Genomic DNA, 20,412 nt, shown 5'->3' on the forward strand with positions numbered 1-20,412 from the left:
CCCTAGTACAGCAGGCATCTCAGGCTTCTTAGGGTAGGGCTTTGTACAGATGTCAGTTAATGATTTCCATATCCTGCTCTTAGGTCCAGGTTAACAATATGGGTAGGTGCACAGTCATGACCCTTATTCTTAACCAGAGTGCCTGCCTGTGGGGAGTGCTAGAACAGGCCCCTTGGTCCTTGTAAACAGGGCAGGCTCTTGCTTCCAGAGACAGGAATTTTGTCAAAGTATCAGGCTAGCTGCTGAGACCCCAACACACCTCTTTTACCCATCTTTGAAGGAGTTTGATTTTTATAGTTGCGTTCTGTTGTTCGTACATGATTTTTATAGTACTTTTTATAAGATGTATAGTATGCAAATATTTTCTCCTGTTTAAAAGAAAACATTTCTGCTTTAGTAATAGGATTTTTCCCAGTATGGATCTTTTCAGTTTGATGGGTTTCAGAATCTCTAAATCTCAACTAGATATTCAATGTTTGAAGCACCTCACAGTCAACTTGTCACCCCATCATTCCCCTGAGAAGTGTCCACAGTCACACAGGCTATGAGCAGCTGGGAATCTGTGCTGGGTATGCTTAAAGGGAGGCTCCAACAGCTACAGCAATAGTATACAGTGGTTAGGTTACTTGCTTTGCATGCAACTGACTGGGAGTTTGAACTCCTGCACACTGTATGATCATCTGAGCACTGTCAAGAGTGATATACCTGGGCTCAGAGCCAGGAGGAAACCCTGAGCACCACCAGCTGTGACCTATAAAACAAAAACAAAAACAAAAACAAAAATAAACGAAAAAAAGTCTAGATACTCTGTCAAAACCAGACACTGAGGAACTGAATGAAGCACAGCAAATGAGGTATGACTTGCTAATTGCCTATAATTTAGGAAGTCTGGAGTGTGCTTCCTTTCTCCTCTTTCTTTCTTTCTCCTCTTTCTTTCTTTCTTTCTTTCTTTCTTTCTTTCTTTCTTCCTTCCTCCCTCCCCTCCCTCCCTCCCTCCCTCCCTCCTTCTCTCTTCCCTCTTTCCCTCCCTCCTCCTATCCTCCCATCTGTCCTTTCTTCCTTCCTTCTTTCCTTCCTTCCTTCCTTCCTTCCTTCTTTATTTCTTTCTTTCTCTCTTTCTCTCTTTCTCTCTTCCTTTCTTTTTTTGTTTCTTTCCTTTTTCTTTTTTCTTTTAATTTTTTAAAAAAATGAATCCCTGTGGATTGCAAAGTTACAAAGATATTTATGAATATGATTTAGGCTACAGTTTTCCAACAGCAATTCCATCATCTGTGTTTACTTCTCTTCACCAACACCTCCAGTTTCCTTCCCACCCCAAAGCCCGCCTCTCTGTCATGTACTCTTTCTCTCCACTTTTTCTTTTCCTCACTTACCCCCCAACTTCTGCCCCACTTGGCAGCTTCCTACTGAAGATCAGTACTCCTGCTCTCCATTTCTGTTTCCTTTGGGTATTTGTATTCCCCATTTGAGGTTCTTTATCTCCATCATATGAGAGAGATCATTCTGAGTCTGTTCCTCTCCCTCTGACTAATTTCACTCAGCATGATACTACTCTCCAGATCTATCCACAGAGCAGTGAAGTGCATGACTTCATATTTTCTTATTGCCAAAACTATGAGTCTAAGTACAGTAGTTTCTTTATCCAGTCATGTGTTGTTGGACGTTATAGTTGTTTTCATATTTCAGTTATTGTGAATAGTGTTGCAATGTTCTTGGAGTGCAGATGTCTTTTATGCATCATACTTTTGGGTCCTTAGGGTATATTCCCATGAGTGGGAATGCTGGCACATATGCTCAATTCCTAGTTTTTTGAGAAATGCCCATATGTTCTTCTGACTAGATTCTGCAATGGTGCTTGCTAACATTCAGACTGAATCTGAGAAAGGCAATGTATGTTTGTTTGCGAGGCTTAAACATGTGTCTGTCAGATCTGCTACATGCCTCGCAATAACTAGCACAAATTTCATGTGGGGTGATTGGCGATGACTTCAAGAATTGCCTTGCATGAGAAGCTAGAGAGTCAGCACAGTAGATAGGGCACTTGCTTTGCACGCAGTCAACCTTGGTTCTTTTGCTGGCATCCGATATGGTCCCCTGAGACTTGCCAGGTGTGATTCCTGAGTTAACAACCAGTAGTAACCCCTGAGCATTGCCAGGTGTGGACCCCTTCCCCAAACAAAATAGAAACAAAACAATAAAGAATTTCCTGCATGTGCCCGACCCAGGTTTGATCCCGGGCACCTGAGAGGGACCCCTGGGCACCCCCAGAATTGATCCCGTAGCGGAAAAAAAGAGGAGTAAACCCTGAACATACTGGGTGTGTCCCTGAAATTAAAACAAAAACAAAACAAAACAAAAAGCAAGTCCTCCTAACAATACAGTATCAGGAGAAAGGAACAGATAAGTAATAAGATGTCACCAGAATGATGCCTGGAGTTCCCGACCCATTTCTATACTGTACTTTCTTGGTACTTCCATTCTGTTATCTGAAATATAACATTGTAGGGTTCGATGTGTAATCTCCCTGTTCCCTCAGGGCAACGTACAGAAAATTAGAAACTCTCTTTGAGATATAGAAAGCTTCTCTGTAATGGGGTTTCTTTCTTTTTTTTTATTTTTATTTATTTATTTTTTTACAGTTGTAGATTTACAATTTTTTTTGTGCTTGGGTTTCAATTATACAATGACCAGATACCCATCCCTCCACCAGTGCCCGTTTTTCACCACCATGGATAATATCCCTCCCACCCCCATCCCCCCATCCCACCCTGCCTCTGTGGCAGGACAATCCCCTGTGTTCTCTCTCTCCGTTTGGGTGTTGTGGTCTGCAAAAGAGGCATTGAATGGCAAACATGTTCAGTCCATAGTCTACTTTCGACATGCATCTCCCCTCCTGGGAGGATCCTCCAAACATCCTTTATTTGGTGCTCCCTTCTCTATCTGAACTGCCCTTTCCTCTAGGATACACGGCTGGCCTCTAAGTTATGGAGTAATCCTCCTGGTGCTGATCTCAGCTATTCTTGGGTATTAATCTCATACTTTGTTACTTTATATCCCCCAGATGAATGCAATCTTTCTATGTCTATCCCTCTCTTTCTGACTCATTTCGCTTAGCATGATACTTTCCATATTGTACCACTCGTATGTAAATTTCATGACTTCATCTTTTCTAACAGCTACATAGTACTCCATTGTGTAGATGTACCAAAGTTTCTTTAACCAGTCATCTGTTCTTGGGCATTCAGGTTTCTTCCAGTTTCTGGCTATTGTAAAGAGTGCTGCAATGAACAAACAAGTGCAGATGTCACTTCGACTATACATTTTTGCTTCTCTGGGATATATTCCCAGGAGTGGTATTGCTGGGTCAAATGGGAGCTCAATTTCTAATTTTTTGAGAATCGTCCATACTGTTGTCCAGAAGGGCTGAACCAGTGGACATTCCCACCAACAGTGAAGGAGTGTCCCTTTCTCGCCACATCCACGCCAGCATTGGTTGCTTTTGTTCTTTTGAATGTGGGCCAGTCTCTGAGGTGTGAGATGGTATCTCATTGTGGTTTTGATCTGCATCTCTCTGATGATTAATGATGTAGAGCATTTTCTCATGTGCTTTTTTGCCATTCGGATTTCTTCTTTGAGAAAGTTTCTGTTCATTTCATTGCCCCATTTTTGGATGGGATTGGATGTTTTCTTCTTGTGGAGTTTAACCAGTATTTTGTATATCCTGGATATCAACCCCTTGTCAGATGTGTATTCAGCGAATATCCTTTCCCATTCTGTAGACTGTCTTTGTATTTTGGTCACTGTTTCTTTGGAGGTGCAGAAGCTTCTTAGTTTAAGATAGTCCCATTTATCTATCTCTGTTTTCACTTGCTTGGCCAGTGGCGTGGCATCTTTGAAGATACCATTAGCCTCAATATCATGGAGGGTTTTGCCAACTTTATTTTCAATGTACCTTATGGTTTCTGGTCTGATGTTGAGGTCTTTAATCCATTTTGATCTTACTTTTGTACATGGTGTTAGGCAGAGTTCTGAGCATATTTTTTTGCATGTAGCCGTCCAATGATGCCAACATAATTTATTAAAGAGGCTTTCCTTACTCCACTTCACATTACTTGCACCTTTATCAAAGATTAGATGATCATATGATTGAGGGGAGATGTCAGTGTATTCAACCCTGTTCCATTGGTCTGCAGTTCTGCCTTTGTTCCAGTACCATGCTGTTTTAATTATTACTGCTTTGTAGTACAGTTTGAAGTTAGGAAGGTTGATTCCCCCCATTTTCTTTTTCCCAAGAATTGCTTTAGCTATTCGTGGGGGCTTATTGTTCCATATAAATTTCAGGAGTGTTTGCTCCATTTCTTTGAAGAATGTCATGGGTATCCTTATAGGGATTGCATTGAATTTATACAATGCTTTCGGTAGTATTGCCATTTTGACAATGTTAAGTCTCCCGACCCATGAGCAGGGGATATCTTTCCATTTCCTCATGTCCTCTTTTATTTCCTGAAGTAGCGTTTTATAGTTTTCTTTGTACAGGTCCTTTACTTCCTTAGTTAAGCTGATTTCTAGGTACTTGATTTTCTGGGGCACAATTGTGAATGGGATTGTTTTTTTCATGTTGCTTTCTTCTCTCTCACTGTTTGCGTATAGGAAAGCCATGGACTTTTGGGTATTGATTTTATAACCTGCAACTTTACTATACGAGTCTATTGTTTCTAGGAGTTTTTTGGTGGAGGTTATTGGGTTCTCTAAGTAGAGTATCATATCATCTGCGAATAGTGAGAGCTTGATTTCTTCCTTTCCTACCTGAATGCCCTTAATATCTTTTTCTTGCCTAATCGCTATTGCAAGTACTTCCAGTACTATATTGAACAGCAGTGGAGAGAGTGGGCATCCCTGTCTCGTCCCTGATCTTAGAGGGAAGGCTCTCAGTTTTTCCCCATTGAGGATGATGCTTGCTGTAGGCTTGTGGTAGATGGCTTTAATTATGTTGAGGAAGGTCCCCTCTATACCCATTTTGGCTAGGGTTTTCATCATAAAGGGGTGCTGGATCTTGTCAAATGCTTTCTCTGCATCTATTGATATAATCATATGCTTTTTATCTTTTCTTTTGTTGATGTGATGGATTATGTTGATTGATTTTCGAATGTTAAACCATACTTGCATCCCTGGGATGAATCCTACTTGGTCATGGTGTATGATCTTTTTGATGAGTACTTGGATTCTATTTGCTAGTAGTTTGTTGAGGATCTTTGCATCTGTGTTCATCAGGGATATCGGCCTGTAATTCTCTTTCTTTGTGGTATCTCTGTCTGCTTTTGGTATCAGTGTGATATTCGCTTCGTAGAAACTGTTTGGAAGTGTTTTTGATATTTCAATTTCGTGGAAAAGCTTAAAGAGCATTGGGAGTAAGTCCTCTTTAAAGATTTGGAAGAATTCACTAGTGAATCCATCCGGGCCAGGACTTTTGTGCTTGGGTAGACTTTTTATTACCAGTTCAATTTCCTTGATGGTGATAGGTCTGTTCAGGTATTCCAGGTCTTCTTGGTTCAGCCTTGGGAGTCTGTAGGAGTCTAGGAATTTATCCATTTCCTCGAGGTTTTGATGTTCCGTGGCATAAAGCTTCTCAAAGTACTCCCTGAGGATCCTCTGAATTTCTGTGGTTTCTGTTGTAATGACCCCCTTTTCATTTCTGATTCGGTTTATTAGGGTTTTCTCTCTCCCTTTCTTTGTGAGTTTTGCTAGCGGCTTATCGATCTTGTAAATTTTCTCAAAGAACCAGCTTTTGGTTTCATTGATCTTTCGGATTGTTTTTTGGGTTTCCATCTCATTAATCTCTGCTCTGAGTTTTATTATTTCCTTTCTCCTGTTCGGGTTGTGCTCCTTTTTTTGGTCCTTCTCCAAGCTCTTAAGCTGTGAGGTTAGGTTACTTATGTGTGTTCGCTGCTCCTTCCTGAGGAATGCTTGTAGAGCTATAAACTTTCCTCTTAACACAGCCTTTGCTGTGTCCCATAAGTTTTGGTAACTCGTGTTCTCATTTTCATTCGTTTCTAGGAATCTTTTGATTTCCTCTTTGATTTCCTGTCTAATCCACTCGTTGTTCAATAGTGCACTGTTTAATTTCCAGGTGTTTGATTTAGTTTTCTGTGTGATTTACTTCTAATTTCAGCACATTATGGTCTGAGAAGATTGTTGATACAATCTCTATCTTCTTAATTTTATGGAGGCATGTTTTGTGGCTCAGCATGTGGTCTATCTTCGAGAATGTTCCATGGACGCTTGAGAAGAATGTGTATTCAGCTTTTTGTGGATGAAGTGTCCTATATATATCTACTAAGTCCCTTTCTTCCATTGTTTCCCTCAAATGAAGTATGTCCTTGCTAAGCTTGAGTCTGGTTGATCTATCAAGAGGTGACAAAGCAGTGTTGAAGTCTCCCACTAGTATTGTGTTGCTATTGATGTCTTTTTCCAAATCTATGAGTAGTTGTTTTAAGTACTTTGTTGGTCTCTCATTAGGTGCATATACATTTATTATTGTAAGTTCTTCCTGTTGTACAGGTCCTTTGATCAATAAGAAATGGCCTTCACTGTCTCTTATGACCTTCCTCACTCTGAAATCGATGTGGTCTGATATAAGGATGGCTACCCCAGCTTTTTTATGGGAGCTGTTTGCCTGTAGGATTGTTTTCCAGCCTTTGACTCTGAGTCTGTGTTTGCTTTGACTATTGAGATGCATTTCTTGCAGGCAGCAGAATGTTGGGTTCAATTTTCTAATCCATCCTGCCACTCTATGTCTTTTAATTGGTGCATTTAGCCCATTGACATTGAGAGAGATTATTGTTATGGGATTTTGTCCCATTGTTCTGTTAAAATTTGGTGTATTTGAGGGGCCTTTCTTGCCTTAAAGTAGCCCATTTAGTTGTTCTTGTAACCATGGTTTTGAGTCTATGAAGTTCCTGAGCTGTTGTTTGTCTGTGAAACTGTGTGTTGTTCCTTCTATTATGAATGAGAGTCTCGCTGGGTAAAGTATTTTTGGAGAGGCATTTATTTCATTGAGTTTTTTCACTATGTCCCACCACTGTTTTCGGGCCATGAGGGTTTCATCAGAAAAATCAGCTGTGAATTTTAAGGATGCTCCTTTGTAAGAGATTTCTTTCTTCGATCTTGCTGCTTTCAGAATTTTGTCTCTGTCTAAGGTTTTGGTCATTTTGATCAGAATGTGTCTTGGGGTATTTTTATTCGGATTTCTTCTAGCTGGTACCCTTCGGGCCTCCTAAATGTGGTCACAAGTTTTCTTCAGCTCTGGAAATGTTGTAGCAATGATTTCTTTGACAGTTTCTTCTTCATCGAGGTTTTCTTCCTGTCCCTCTGGGACTCCAATAATTCTTATGTTACCCCTCTTGGCTTCATCACGATCTTCTCTTGCCATCTGTTCCCGAATTGTGAGTCTCTTTTCCATTTTCTGCTCTTTTCTGGAGAGTCTCTGAACTTCATCTTCGAGTTCACTGATTCTGTTCTCAGCAGCTGTTACTCTGCTGCTGAGGCCTTCCACTGAGCTTTTCAATTCGCCTAAGAGATTTTTCAGGTCTGATATTTCTGATTGCATTTTCCTCATTTCTGCCTTCAGATCCTCTTGTCTTCTATTGGCATTGTTTTCCATTGTTTCTTTTAATTCCCTAAGCATCCTAAGTAGCTCCCTCCTGAATTCCTTGTCAGAGAGGTTGTCTAACACTACAGTACTGTTGGTGTCATCTGGGCTAGACTCTTCAATATGAAAGTTTGGTGGGCTTTTGCGTTGCTTTACCATTGTGAGAGGTGTGGTTTAGTCTTTCACGTTCACTGTTACTATTCTGCTTGATATGCAGTGTGAGTTAAGATAGGCTTATGAGTTATTGGCTACTGTGTTTCTAGTGGCTGAGCTAAACTAGAGAAGTTTCCATCTAAGAAGGTAGCTTATGGTTCCTAAGGCATATGCAGTGGGAAAATATTTTGCGGCCGCGTTAGCGGCCGCGGCTCTGGAAAGAGTCCCTGGCACTGGCGAGGAGTTGGGAATGTCTCCTGTTTGAAATTGGAGCTGTTCAGCTTTGTTGCCCAGAGCTGGGCCTCTGTGCCCGTCCCACGCAGCTCAGGGGTTGAAAACCGGCTGTCTAGGGGCTGGATCTACGTGCGCATGCCCAGAAAGGGTCCCAGGCCCTTGGAGGCGGGCTGTACCTGTTTGGAATTGGAGCCGTTCAGCTTTGTTGCCCGGAGCTGGGCCTCCATGCCCGTCCCACGCAGCTCAGGGGGGGGGGGGTTTCTTTCTTAAGGAGGGTATCCCTCTACATCTAATCTATCAGTAAACTTTTACACTTCTGACTCAGACTTGTTCACGTAATTGATCTAAGAGCTGCTACTATTCTGCCATGATTTTAGGAGGAGACAGACACAGATTTCCATATTTGTTAATAGCCACCCCTATTTTTCAATATATTAGAAACCTCAAATAATTAGATGAAAAAGTAAGATTAATAAATAGTGTGCTTCTGTTTTAGCAAAGTTACATGACACATTATTTTGAGTAACAGAAAAACAGTTTTCCTAATACATCCTTTGACTCTCCATATCATCATCATCATCATCATCATCATCATTATTATTATTATTATTATTTTGCTTTTTCGGTCACACCTAGAGATGCTCAGGCATTACTCCTGGTTCTGCACTCAGGAATTACTCCTGGTGGTGCTCAGGGAACCATAATGGGTGCTTGAGATCAAACCTGGGTCGACTGTGTTCAAGGTAAACACCCTATCTACTATGCTATGGCTTTGGCCCCAAATTCTCCATATTTAAGAATTTATTTGATTAGGGTAGGACATTCATTCAAAATCATGTTATTGTCTTACATATCAGTGTAATTCATGTTAACTATTTTGGTTGAAAGGGATGTTTCAATTCAATGAACACTACAGAAAATATTTTTTTAAATTAGAATATTCAGTAAAACAAATTCCTGTTTAGATGGAAAGTTTGTTCTTTCACTGCAATTAAATTATAAATGTAATTACTTATGAATATAAAATTATCTCGATGAACACATGCTATATAACTGACTACAGTATTTCATAGAGTGTATTTTATGTATATAGATTTGGATATTATATTACATGTCTTTAAAATTTATATATGTAGGGCCTGAGTGACATTACAGTGACTATCTTGCATTTGACAGATCTGAGTTTTATCCCTGACACCATATGGTCCTCTGATTCTGCTAGAAATGACCCCTCAGTGAAGAATCAGGAGTAAACTCTGAACCCACTGAGTGTGGTCAAAACAAAAATTTTATATATATATATATGCATATATATATATATATACATATGTACCTATCTATATGTATGTATCACATTTAATGGAAAATAAATGTAAGTCATCTTTTTTCTTTTCTTTCTTTCGTTGAATCTCCATGAATTACAAAGTTACATTATTTATGATTACACTTCGGTATATTATTCCAACACAATTCCTTCTCTAGTGCCCACTATGTCATGAGTTTTCCTCACATCCCCCAGCCTGCTTCTGTGGCAGATACTTTTCCTCTCCCACATTTCCTTAATGTTCTCTTATCTAATTTATTCCCCTCACCCATGGCCCCTGTCAATCTTCCTACTGAAGACAAGTTCTGCTTTTCCTTTCTACTGACATTGGGCATATGATAGCTGACACATTCCCAAATTTTTAAACAAAAACTAATAAAATATACATTTGGGTCTGAGAGTAGGCAACCTTGTATTGTACCAGATATTAGAGGGAAGGCTCTCAGCTTTTCCCCATTGAGAATAATGCTTGCTGCGGGCTTGTGTTAGATGGCTTTGACTATATTGAGGAAAGTTCCTTTGACTCCCATTTTGCTGAGAGTTTTTATCGTAAATGTGTGCTGGATCTTTTCAAATGCCTTCTCTGCATCTATTGATATGATCATACTGATTTTATCTTTCCTTTTATTGATATTATGTTGATTGATTTACGAATGTTAAACCATCATATCTAGGATGAATCACCATACCTGGGATGAATCCTACTTGGTCATGGTGTATTATCTTTTTGATGGGCCATTGGATCCTGTTTGGTAGTTTTTTGTTGAGGATTTTGCATCTGTATTCATTAGAGAAATTTGTCTGTAATTTTCGTTTTTGTGATGTCTCTGCTTTTGATACGAGGGTGTTATTTGCCTCCTAAAAACTGTTTGGAAGTGTATCTGTTTTTTCAGTTTCTTGGAAAAGCTTGAACAGGATTGGGGATAGGTCCTATTTGAAGGTTTGGAAGAATTCACTAATGAATCCATGTGGGCCAAGAATTTTGTTTTTAGGGAGACTTTTGATTATTATTTTAATTTCCTTGATAGTGATAGGTCTGTTAAGGTATTCCAAGTCTTCTTGGGTCAGCTTTGGGAGATTATAGGAGTCCAGGAATTTATCCATATCTTTGTGATTATCTAGTTGCATAGCATAAAGCTTTTCAAAGTAATCTCTGATTATCCTTTGAATTTATGTGGGTTCTGTTGTGATGTCACCCTTTTCGTTTCTGATTCTGTTTATTAGGAGTCTCTCTTATTCCTTGTGAGTCTCGCTAGTAGTCTATCAATCTTGTTTATTTTCTCAAAGAAACAGCTCTTTGTTTCACTGATCTTTTGGATTGTTTTTCTTGGGTTCCCATGTCATTAAATTCGCTTTAGGTTTATTATATCTTTCATACTGTCTGGTTTGGGCTCTTTCTGCTGGTCATTATCCAAGATCTTAAGCTGCAAGGTTAGATTATTAATGTGGGCTTGGTCTTCATTCCTGCAGAATGTTGTAGAGCTATGTTAATTTTCCTCCTAACATTGCTGTTGCTGTGTCCCATAAGTTCAGGTAGGTCGTGTCTTCATTCTCATTTGTTTCTAAGAATCTTTTCATTCCCTCTTTGGTTTTCTTTCTAAGCCACTCATTATTCAGTAGTGAGCTGTTTAATTTCCAGGTGTTGGTTTGAATTTCTGTCTCTGAGTGTGATTTACTTCAATTTTCAGTGCATCATGATCTGAAAACATCATTGATACCATTTCTATTCTCTTAATTTTATGGATGTGTGTTTTGTGGCCCAGTATGTGGTCTATCTTGGAGAATGTCCCATGTGCACTCTAGAAGAATGTGAATTCAGCTTTTGGGGGTGAACTGTCCTATATATGTCTACTACACCCCTTTCTTCCATTTTTTCCCTTCAGATACAGTGTACCCTTGCTGAGCTTGAGTCTTATTGATCTATCAAGAGGTGATAAAGCAGTGTTGAAGTCCCCAACTATTGTTGTCTTGCTGTGAATGTCTTTTTTCAAGTGTATGATGAGTTGTTTTGAGTATTTTGTTGGTTTCTCATTAGGTGCATATGCTTGTAGGTGAGTGAGTTCTTCCTGGTGTACAGATCATTAAGAAACGAACTTCGTTGTCTCTTGTAACCTCCTTCAGACTGAAGTCTATGTTGTCTGATATTAATATGGCCATTCCCGCTTTTTTGAGAGAGTTGTTTGCTTGTAGGATTGTTTTCTTTCCTTTCATTTTGAGTGTATGTTTACTCTGCCTGTTAAGATGTGTTTCTTGAAGGCAGTAGAATGTTGCGTTCAGTTCTCAGATGCATCCTGCCACTCTGTGTCTTTTTTTAAAAAAAATTATTAAATCACCACGAGATAGTTATAAGCTTTCATGTTTCAGTTACAATCACACAATGATCAAACACCCATCCCTCCACCAATGAAAATTCCCCACCACCAATATCCCCAGTATAAGCCCCCTTTCTCACCCTCCTTCTATTCCATGGCAGGCATTATTCTCCATAATCTCTCTCTACTTTTAAGCATTATGGTTTGCAATACAGACACTGAGAGGTTATTGTGTTTGATGCTTTATCTTCTTTCTGCACACATCTCCCATCCCAACCGATTCCTCCAGCCATCATTTTCTTAGTGATTCCATCTCTATTCCAGTTTCCTTCTCCCCTTTGCTCATGAGGCAGGTTTCCAGCTATGGAGCAATCTATCTGTCCTGTGTATGTACCATTCTTAGGTGTCAGCCTCATATTATGTTGTTTTACAATTCACAAATGAGTGCAGTCCTTCTATGTCTGTCCCTCTCTTTCTGATTCATTTCACTAGCATGATACTCTTCATGTCTAATCATTTATGAGCAAAGGTCATGACTTCATCTCTCCTGACAGCTGGATAATATTCCATTGTGTAGATGTACCAACGTTTCTTTAACCAGTCATCTGTTCTTGGACACTAGGGTTGTTTCCAGATTTTCTGCCACTCTGTGTCTTTTAATTGGCACATTTAGCCTATAGACATTGAGAGAGATTATATTATGGGACTGCTTTGTCCCATAATTCTGTCAAAGTTTGGTGTATTCCAGGGTCTTGTCTTCTCTTAAAGTAGATCGTTTAATTGCTCTTGTAGCGATGGTTTTGAGGCGATGAGGTTTTTGAATTGTTGCTTCTGTGAAGCTGTGTGTTGTTCCTTCTGCTGTGAATGAGAATCTAGCTGGGTAAGGTATTCTAGGTGAGGCATTTATTTCACTGAGTTTGTTCACTATATACCACCACTGACTTCGGGCCCTTAGGGTCTCATTGGATAGGTATGCTGTGAATCTTAAGGATGCTCCCTTGTAAGTAATTTTCTTCTTTGATCTTGTTGCTTTCAGAGGTCTGGATGTAAACATTCAGGGTAATTTATATTCGGTGCTCAAAGGATTGTGTGGTACAAGAATTGAACTCAAGATTTTATGTACTCAACTCATACATTGCAGCCTTCTGACTTGCTCCCAGGTCCAAAGACAGTGAATTATAATGAATACAGCTTATAAATGGGATGTATTGAATATTAACTATGTTATATAAGAATTACATTATTCCAATTATTCAAAAAGTATGTCTACTTGGGAAGAAAATAACATGCTACCCTAGGCATACATCAGGTCCTGAGATTAAATCTAGTGAAAGGCTTAAAGCAATCTTTCTTTGACTTTGTGCTTGTGTGAGAGACATTACTGAAGTGGACAAGGAAGGCTGTACATTACTTTCTATAATACCACTTGACCTACAGGGCATGGGGATTTATCCCAACCCCTTCACTCCCAAGAATGTCTCTGGAAACCCTGGATTTAGGTGCAAGAAACTGTATTTTGAAAAAAAAAAAAGGAAAATCAATAAATCAGTCTTAACTTCTGTCCATGTTCTTTCCCTTCAGGAAGAAGATAATTAGTGAAATAAAATAAGGTTATTTAAAAAAATATGAGGGATGACAAATTGGGCTGGAGCAGTAGCACAGTGGTAGGGCATTTGCCTTGTACGCGGTCAGCCCAGCTGAGCCGGATTCAATTCCTCTGCCCCTCTCAGAGAGTCTGGCAAGTTACCAAGAGTATCTCACCCGCACAGGAAAGCCTGGCAAGCTACCCGTGACGTATTTGATATGCCAAACACAGAAACAAGTCTCACAATGGAGACATTACTGGGCTCATTCAAGCAAATCGATGAACAATGGGAGGACAGTGACAGTGACAAAGAATAATATGCTCAAGAGAGAACACATGGGCTTCTCCAGAGCAGAGAGATACCCATTAATTTTGGGATGGGTCACTATCACTGTCCTCCCGTTGCTCATCGATTTGTTCCAGCGGGCTCAGTAACATCACCATTGTGAGACTTGTTGTTACTGTGTTGGCATATCGAATGCATCATGGGTAGCTTGCCAGGCTTTGCCGTAATATATGGAAAATTTCCATAATTGCCGTGGTCTGGAATTGTACAAGTAGACCTTACTTACAATTGTAAGTACAATTGTAAGTAGAAGATCATATAAAGTACTATCTCAGAGTTCAATTACCTGCTACCTTCTGCCTGCTGGGAATTCTCTCACTAGGGTATCACATGCATCCCCAGTATCCCAGAGTGCACTAAGTCACTAGGATAGCTCATAACTTCTTCTCTAATCCATTGTGCCATTGATTGTGCCAAAAGAACTGCTCTAGACAGGAAGGTCATCTACACTGGGAGAAACATCTGAATCCTAAGCAAGCACAGTGACATGAATTTCTTTTCAATAAAGGACTCTTATAAGTGAAGTGACAAGCAATTCCTCACTAAAAGAAAATAAATGAGGAAGGCAAACGTTTTCATCAAATTATTAAAAAGAGGCAATTGTAATTATTGAAAAGAGATGACAAATCTCCAAATTTGAATTTCTTTAGAAAAACTAAGAACCATTTCTTGACTCAAAAGACTGGAAAGCCATGACAGTATGATATAAGAAGAAAAGGTATTTTAATTCTAACTGTAAAATTCATACCCGTAGTCATACTCATTATTTTTGAAAATGGCTAAAATAATCATAGAATTTATCAATAATAATGAACTAAAATCACAATACTATAATTTTTAAAATTTCTTTCTATAATAGGTGAAAGTTTTAATCCACAACATGATTAGTATTTTATATAATTCATAGCTACGTGCTTGGGAGGCAGAAATTAAAACACACTAAGCAGGGAAAGATAAACTCTGTACATCTGGAGTCAGTGCTGTGTAAGAGAGCCTATTGTACAGGCACTAGCTTCTCTTCAGAGAAAGATAGGTCAGGATGGGATTGTATAGATCCTCTGCACTGAGGACCCCAAGTCAAAAGAGAAAGAGATTTGGAGTCCCTTTTGCTGAGAGGGTCTCTCTTCTATCCTCTACAGGTGAGCTACAATCTAAGCACATTCTTATCAGTGAAACAGGGGAGACAGAGGTAATAAGGAAAAGAAAAACAATCAACGCATTGTTCCCAGAGAAAAGAAATCAGTGCATTAGTTCCCACATGATATGGTCTTCAGGTACTTAAAAGAAAAACAGTCAGTGTCAGTCTATCTTGCCTATTGTTGGTGAGGCCTCAGGTACCATTTCCCATGCACTCCCATCAATCTGTCGGGCCCAGTCTGCTCTCATAAATCTGGTGGACTGGTGGGCCCTTTGTGGGGGTGACTGGGGTCATGAAAGGATGCTTCTCTCTCCCTTCTCTTGTTAATTTAGGGGATCGGTTTCATTCTCCCAGTCCCCATCACTTTTTCTAAATTTTCATTATGATTTCATAATTCTCATTACATACAGCTTCTTATTTGTCATTACACTAAAGGTAAAGGTAAAGGCCCTCCCGTTGATCGTCGATTTGCTCGAGCGGGCCCAGTAACGTCTCCATTGGAGACTTGGTTGTTACTGTGTCTGGCATATCGAATACTCTCGGTAGCTTGCCGGGCTCTCCGAGAGGGGTGGAGGAATCGAACTCTGGTCGGCCATGTTGGCTGCGTGCAAGGCAGACGCCCTACCCGCTGTGCTATCGCTCCAGCCCGTCATTACACTATCTGCTTCATTTCTAAAGACCCCCTCTTGATATCTAAAAAGAACCTCAGGAAGAACAGCATTAAAAGGAAAGCAGCTGCCTGGAAATTCTATTAATATTCACCTTACTGCTTTAGGAAGACAAAAAGTAGGGGAAGTAAAGAAACCCTAAAAGAAAAGCTCATTTAGATTTTCCTGGCAACTCCCTGAGGGCCTCTCTTTTTGGAAGTTTCTTATCTCTTGCTCACAATATTCTGCTTTCTCTCTGCCTGTGTGTTTGTTCTGGACTTCTTTTACCTGACCAAAAACCTAAAGGGGGTTAGGGTGGGAAAAGTGACACTAGAAAAAAGTTTTCTCTCCAAAATTTTAAAGTACGGAGAATCTTTATTTGTTTTTGAGACCATGGACTTTATTTCTTGCCCTTTACATAGAGCAGATCTGCAGCCATTTTCTTTCACTGCTTGCCACTGTTTATGTATGCAAAAACCCAGCAAGAAGCTTACTGTAAGTTTTCTTGAGAAGAATGTAAGACTTCAACTCAGCCAGGCTTTTGTTTTCTGCAGCAGTAAAAACTGCTCCTGCACTCAGCAAAGATCTGTGTCCTGCTTCTGTTATCTAGTGGTGCATTTCTTCCAGGGCAAAGGGAAAAAAAACATATCTTCTGCCCAAAGCAAACTAACTTTTATTTGCTAAGCCAGAGGTACCTGCATCAAAACAAACCACAGTGTGTTGTTTCTTGCAGCATATTTCGAGTCAAAAAAGGTCTTGAAAGGGGAGCTTGTTTGGATTACAGTCAACTTGGGTTGAAGCGCTTAACTAAGTGCCTATATATACTGCAGGTTCACAACTGAAGATGGCTTGTGAGATTTTTTTAGGGATTTAGGCTGTGTTCGGGGTTTTCAGAGTTGCAGGTGGGGCATAGATTCCCATCAGACTGATACGGCCACTGAAGGTGCTGGCTGCCCACAGGAGTAGGCTGCAAAGCCCTGTCATGAAGCAGGTCTGGCCTCTCAGAGTCTGGCCATTCTTGCACAGGAGGTCATTGGGGCAGCCTCCTGGGTTCGGCACAGTCCCCTGTCGGCACAGCCCCCTATTGGCTGGGCCAGCTCTCTCCTATGGAGCCGCTGCTCTTCCCTAAGATCTTGGACAGAAATAGCCTTTCCGGATGAGATGGAGCACTGAGGCTGGCAGACCTGGCTGCTTCCCGTCTGACTCAGCTGTGTCAGAACAGCCGAAGGACCGGACGGTATAGCTGAGGTTCCTCCTGCAGCCTCCTCTGACCACCTCACGCTCGTTGGCTTTGTGGGGCCCTCTCTATCCCCAGGAGCGGGTCGGTCTGCCTCTCCGACCCTTGGATAATGGCTTTTCCACATGGTGCTGAGGCTCTTTGCTAGTGTGGGGTCGGGACTGCAACCGCCAGCTCTGGGTATCCTGCAGTGCCTGCTGCCACACCCAGCATGAAGTAGGCAGGTAGGGAATGGCCCCTCCCAAGGCTGACCTTGCAGAAAACAGGAAAAATCAAGAACTAAGGCCTGATAAGTCTCTCACCCATCTAGAGAAATAGACCCAGTAGGAGAAACTCCTGCATAAACAAAAGGTCAGGAAAGGAATTTCAAAGACCATTACCACCTCCAACCCCCCTAGGCAACCTCTTTAGCAATGAACTTTTACATAGGTAGAAGTCCCACATGGGGACAGGTTGGAGAAACCCTTCAAAGGCCACCTTGAATGAAGGAAGGGCGTGTATATGATGCCTGAGTCCATGTGGCCGAGCACATGCAGTGCCTGAGCACATGTGTCACCCCATCTCCCCTCTTGAGATGCGTGCTTTCATGCCCTTATGATTAATGCTGGGATGTGTGTAGGGACTTTCTATGCCCATGGAGAAGCCCAGCTTCTCTGTTGAGCACATTACTCTCCATTCTCTCCCACTTTCGATGCCTCCTTCCCTTCAAACCCTCCAAATAAAATTTGTTTTACTTCACTGCTTGATTCCTCCTGAAATTCTTTTTTGTGAGGCAAGACAGGAATCCAGTAACCCTGGGTGGTTAGTATATTTTAAAAAAATGTAAAAGGAATGTTAAATTATAAATTATAATAATAATTTATTTGGAAAAAACAAAAGGAGATAAAACTTCATAATATTGGAACTTAAGAGCCAGAGACTGGCTATGTCATGGATTCTTATTTGAACATCTTGTCATTGTTCCTTTCTTTGGATGTTCAGCAAATTTTACTGCTATTGAAAATCTGAATTCCGGAAAGTTGCCTAGGTTTCCTGTTGGTGCAGCTGTTTCGTGTGCCTTTGCATTGGCAAACAATTTGCATTCTTTCCATTATTACCTGAGGAAAAAACACTGAGGAGGAGTCGAAGTCTTCTCTCTTTAATATATTCCATGAGCAGGCAGGTCTCTGTATCAGGAAGTCTTACCTCTGGATTCCTTTTATCTGTAGGAATTCTGATAGTTGATATTCTTGGACTTTGAGATTACATACCCCAAAGTGTTTTGGTTTTAGGCAATTTTCCCTGTATCAGTGTTCCACACAGGGCTGGGGTGATTGATTCCCCTTGAGCATCTAAGTTTTCTCTGCCCACTCTTGTCTGAGTGATCAACATACTTTAAAATGTGCATGAAATATCACTTTGATATAAATAAATATTTGCATTTTGAGAGAGAGGTAGAGAGGGGAAAAAAAAGGGTAAAAACTATGTGTGATTAGGATGGAATCTGACTTTTAGTTGTTCTGATTTTCCACGGCATGTCAGAAAATGAGTACATGAAGGACTTGTATGTATACTTTAAATGTAAAAATAAAGTGTAATAATATCATGCACTGAAGAACACATTATGTGTGAATATTTGAAGAAGTATATTTTATATAAAGTTAGATAAGAAGACTTTAATGAAGTAGACCCTTGTAAATCAGGACTATATACTGAGCAACAATATTTTAAGACATTTTTCTTAACAAAGAAAAGTGTCCGTGTATTTTTAAATGATATTTATACAGTTCTTTATGAATACCAGTTTGGAAAATACTTGCTTATAATAATTTAAAATAATGGACTCTAAGAAATTACATAATTGGTTTTTTATCATTTTTTCTTAAGATGCCTGTAGACTGAAAAAATAGATATTCATGTTTACAATTGATACGTGTTAATTTACAAAGCTAAATTTAACAAAACTCATTTAAAATTAAACTTACATTTATAGCTTCAAAATCTTTTAACCTCAGTTTATTCTTACCATATACAATGTACAAAATCTCTGAAAAAAATATGTACCACTGGATGTACCACTATGTCATATATACTACTGAATGTTGCCTAAAATTAAACAACAAATAAGGATTTGGGGCTGACTTTTCTTTCCTGAAAAATAAATGAATAAATAAATGAATAAATAAATTTCTTGCTGCACCCTGGCTTCAACCAGCTCCCCAAGAAACAAGGTGGCACAGATCATTTCTCATGCCAGGTGCAGCAGTTGGAGCCCAGGTGGATGAACACCTTATTGCACAAGTGAGAAGCTGGTCCATATCTACCACACAGTGATTCTACATTTTCCAGGTGTTCCTCAGTGAATGAGAATGACAAAGACAGAACTAACGGACGCCCTTTTCAAAGCTATCATCGCTGTCTTCACCACCTCACCTAAGCCATCCGGGCATAGCCTCACCTATGCCTCCCACCAGCAAGAAATGCATCATTAAATTATTTTACTCAAAGACAATAAATTCTCATTTCACACACACATTCCATGTTTCCCCATGAGTCAGACAGATGCTCAATTTTTAAAGCTTGAACCGAAAATATAAAGAGTAATATCTGATGTGTTTATTTTATTCATGAAAACTGATTAAAATTAAACAAGTTTATTATACGTTGGGCTGGAGCGATAGCACAGCGCGTAGGGTGTTCACCTTACAAGCGGCCAACATGGCCGACCCGAGTTCGATTCCTCCGCCCCTCTTGGAGAGCCCGGCAAGCTACCGAGAGTATTTGATATGCCAGACACAGTAACAACAAAGTCTCCAATGGAGACGTTACTGGGCCCGCTCGAGCAAATCGACGATCAACGGGAGGGCCTTTACCTCATTATACGTTAGCAAATTACATTATATCACAATATGTAATTATAAGCTATGTTACATATGTCCTTATACATATATGGATACATATAAGTACTGAAAGAATCAATACACATTATTGATAAACCTTTGGGACCAGAAAAATAGTACAGTGGTTAAGGCAGTTGTATTGCATGTGGCCATTCTGGTTCAATCTCCAGCACAACATGTGATCCCTTGAGAACTACTAATAGTTATCTCAGAGCACAGAAACAGGAGTAAGACCTGAGCATACTTCCCATATTGTCCATCTTCATAATAATAATGAAAATTCTATTGTTAAGAGAAATAGCACCTACAAAAGTGCCTAGAGAAAAAATCACAAAGGGTACTCCAATATTATTGAAAGAAACAAGTAGACTTATGTTGAACAACTATCTCTGAAAAAATAATCTATTTGCAAAAGTAATAGCTTTTATTTTTAAATACCCCAAAGGACCAGTCATGAATAACATTAAATTAAAAAAAGCACCTATATATGAGAGTAGTTAAAATTCTTCAAAAACACAAAAAATATGTCCATATATGTCATTTAAATAAATAAATGAGACTAGGTTAAAATTATATTTAATATTTGTGGTATAAACATGGGAAATAATAATGGATTTATAAGCATGCGTTATTTGTATTTAAAATTAATAAAGATTTTCTAAAGTCAAAAGGAAAATTATTATATATTAGATGCATGGGAGGGTATAAGCACTTTTCCAATATTACCATAGAATTTTTCTTTTTTGTAGACAATTTTAAACTATATTAGAAAAAAGAAAATGTAAGAAAGATTTAAATATCAGTAGAAATGTTTATATTGGAAAAATGCTTGGAAAAATAATATTCAAAGTGGTTAAAAGACATTAATTAAAAAATTATTTTTTGGACTTCAGAACTACTTTCACTATT

The sequence above is a fragment of the Sorex fumeus genome, unplaced genomic scaffold, assembly GCF_029834395.1.
Source record: "Sorex fumeus unplaced genomic scaffold, SorFum_2.1 ptg000128l, whole genome shotgun sequence".
Classification (NCBI taxonomy): Eukaryota; Metazoa; Chordata; class Mammalia; order Eulipotyphla; family Soricidae; genus Sorex; species Sorex fumeus.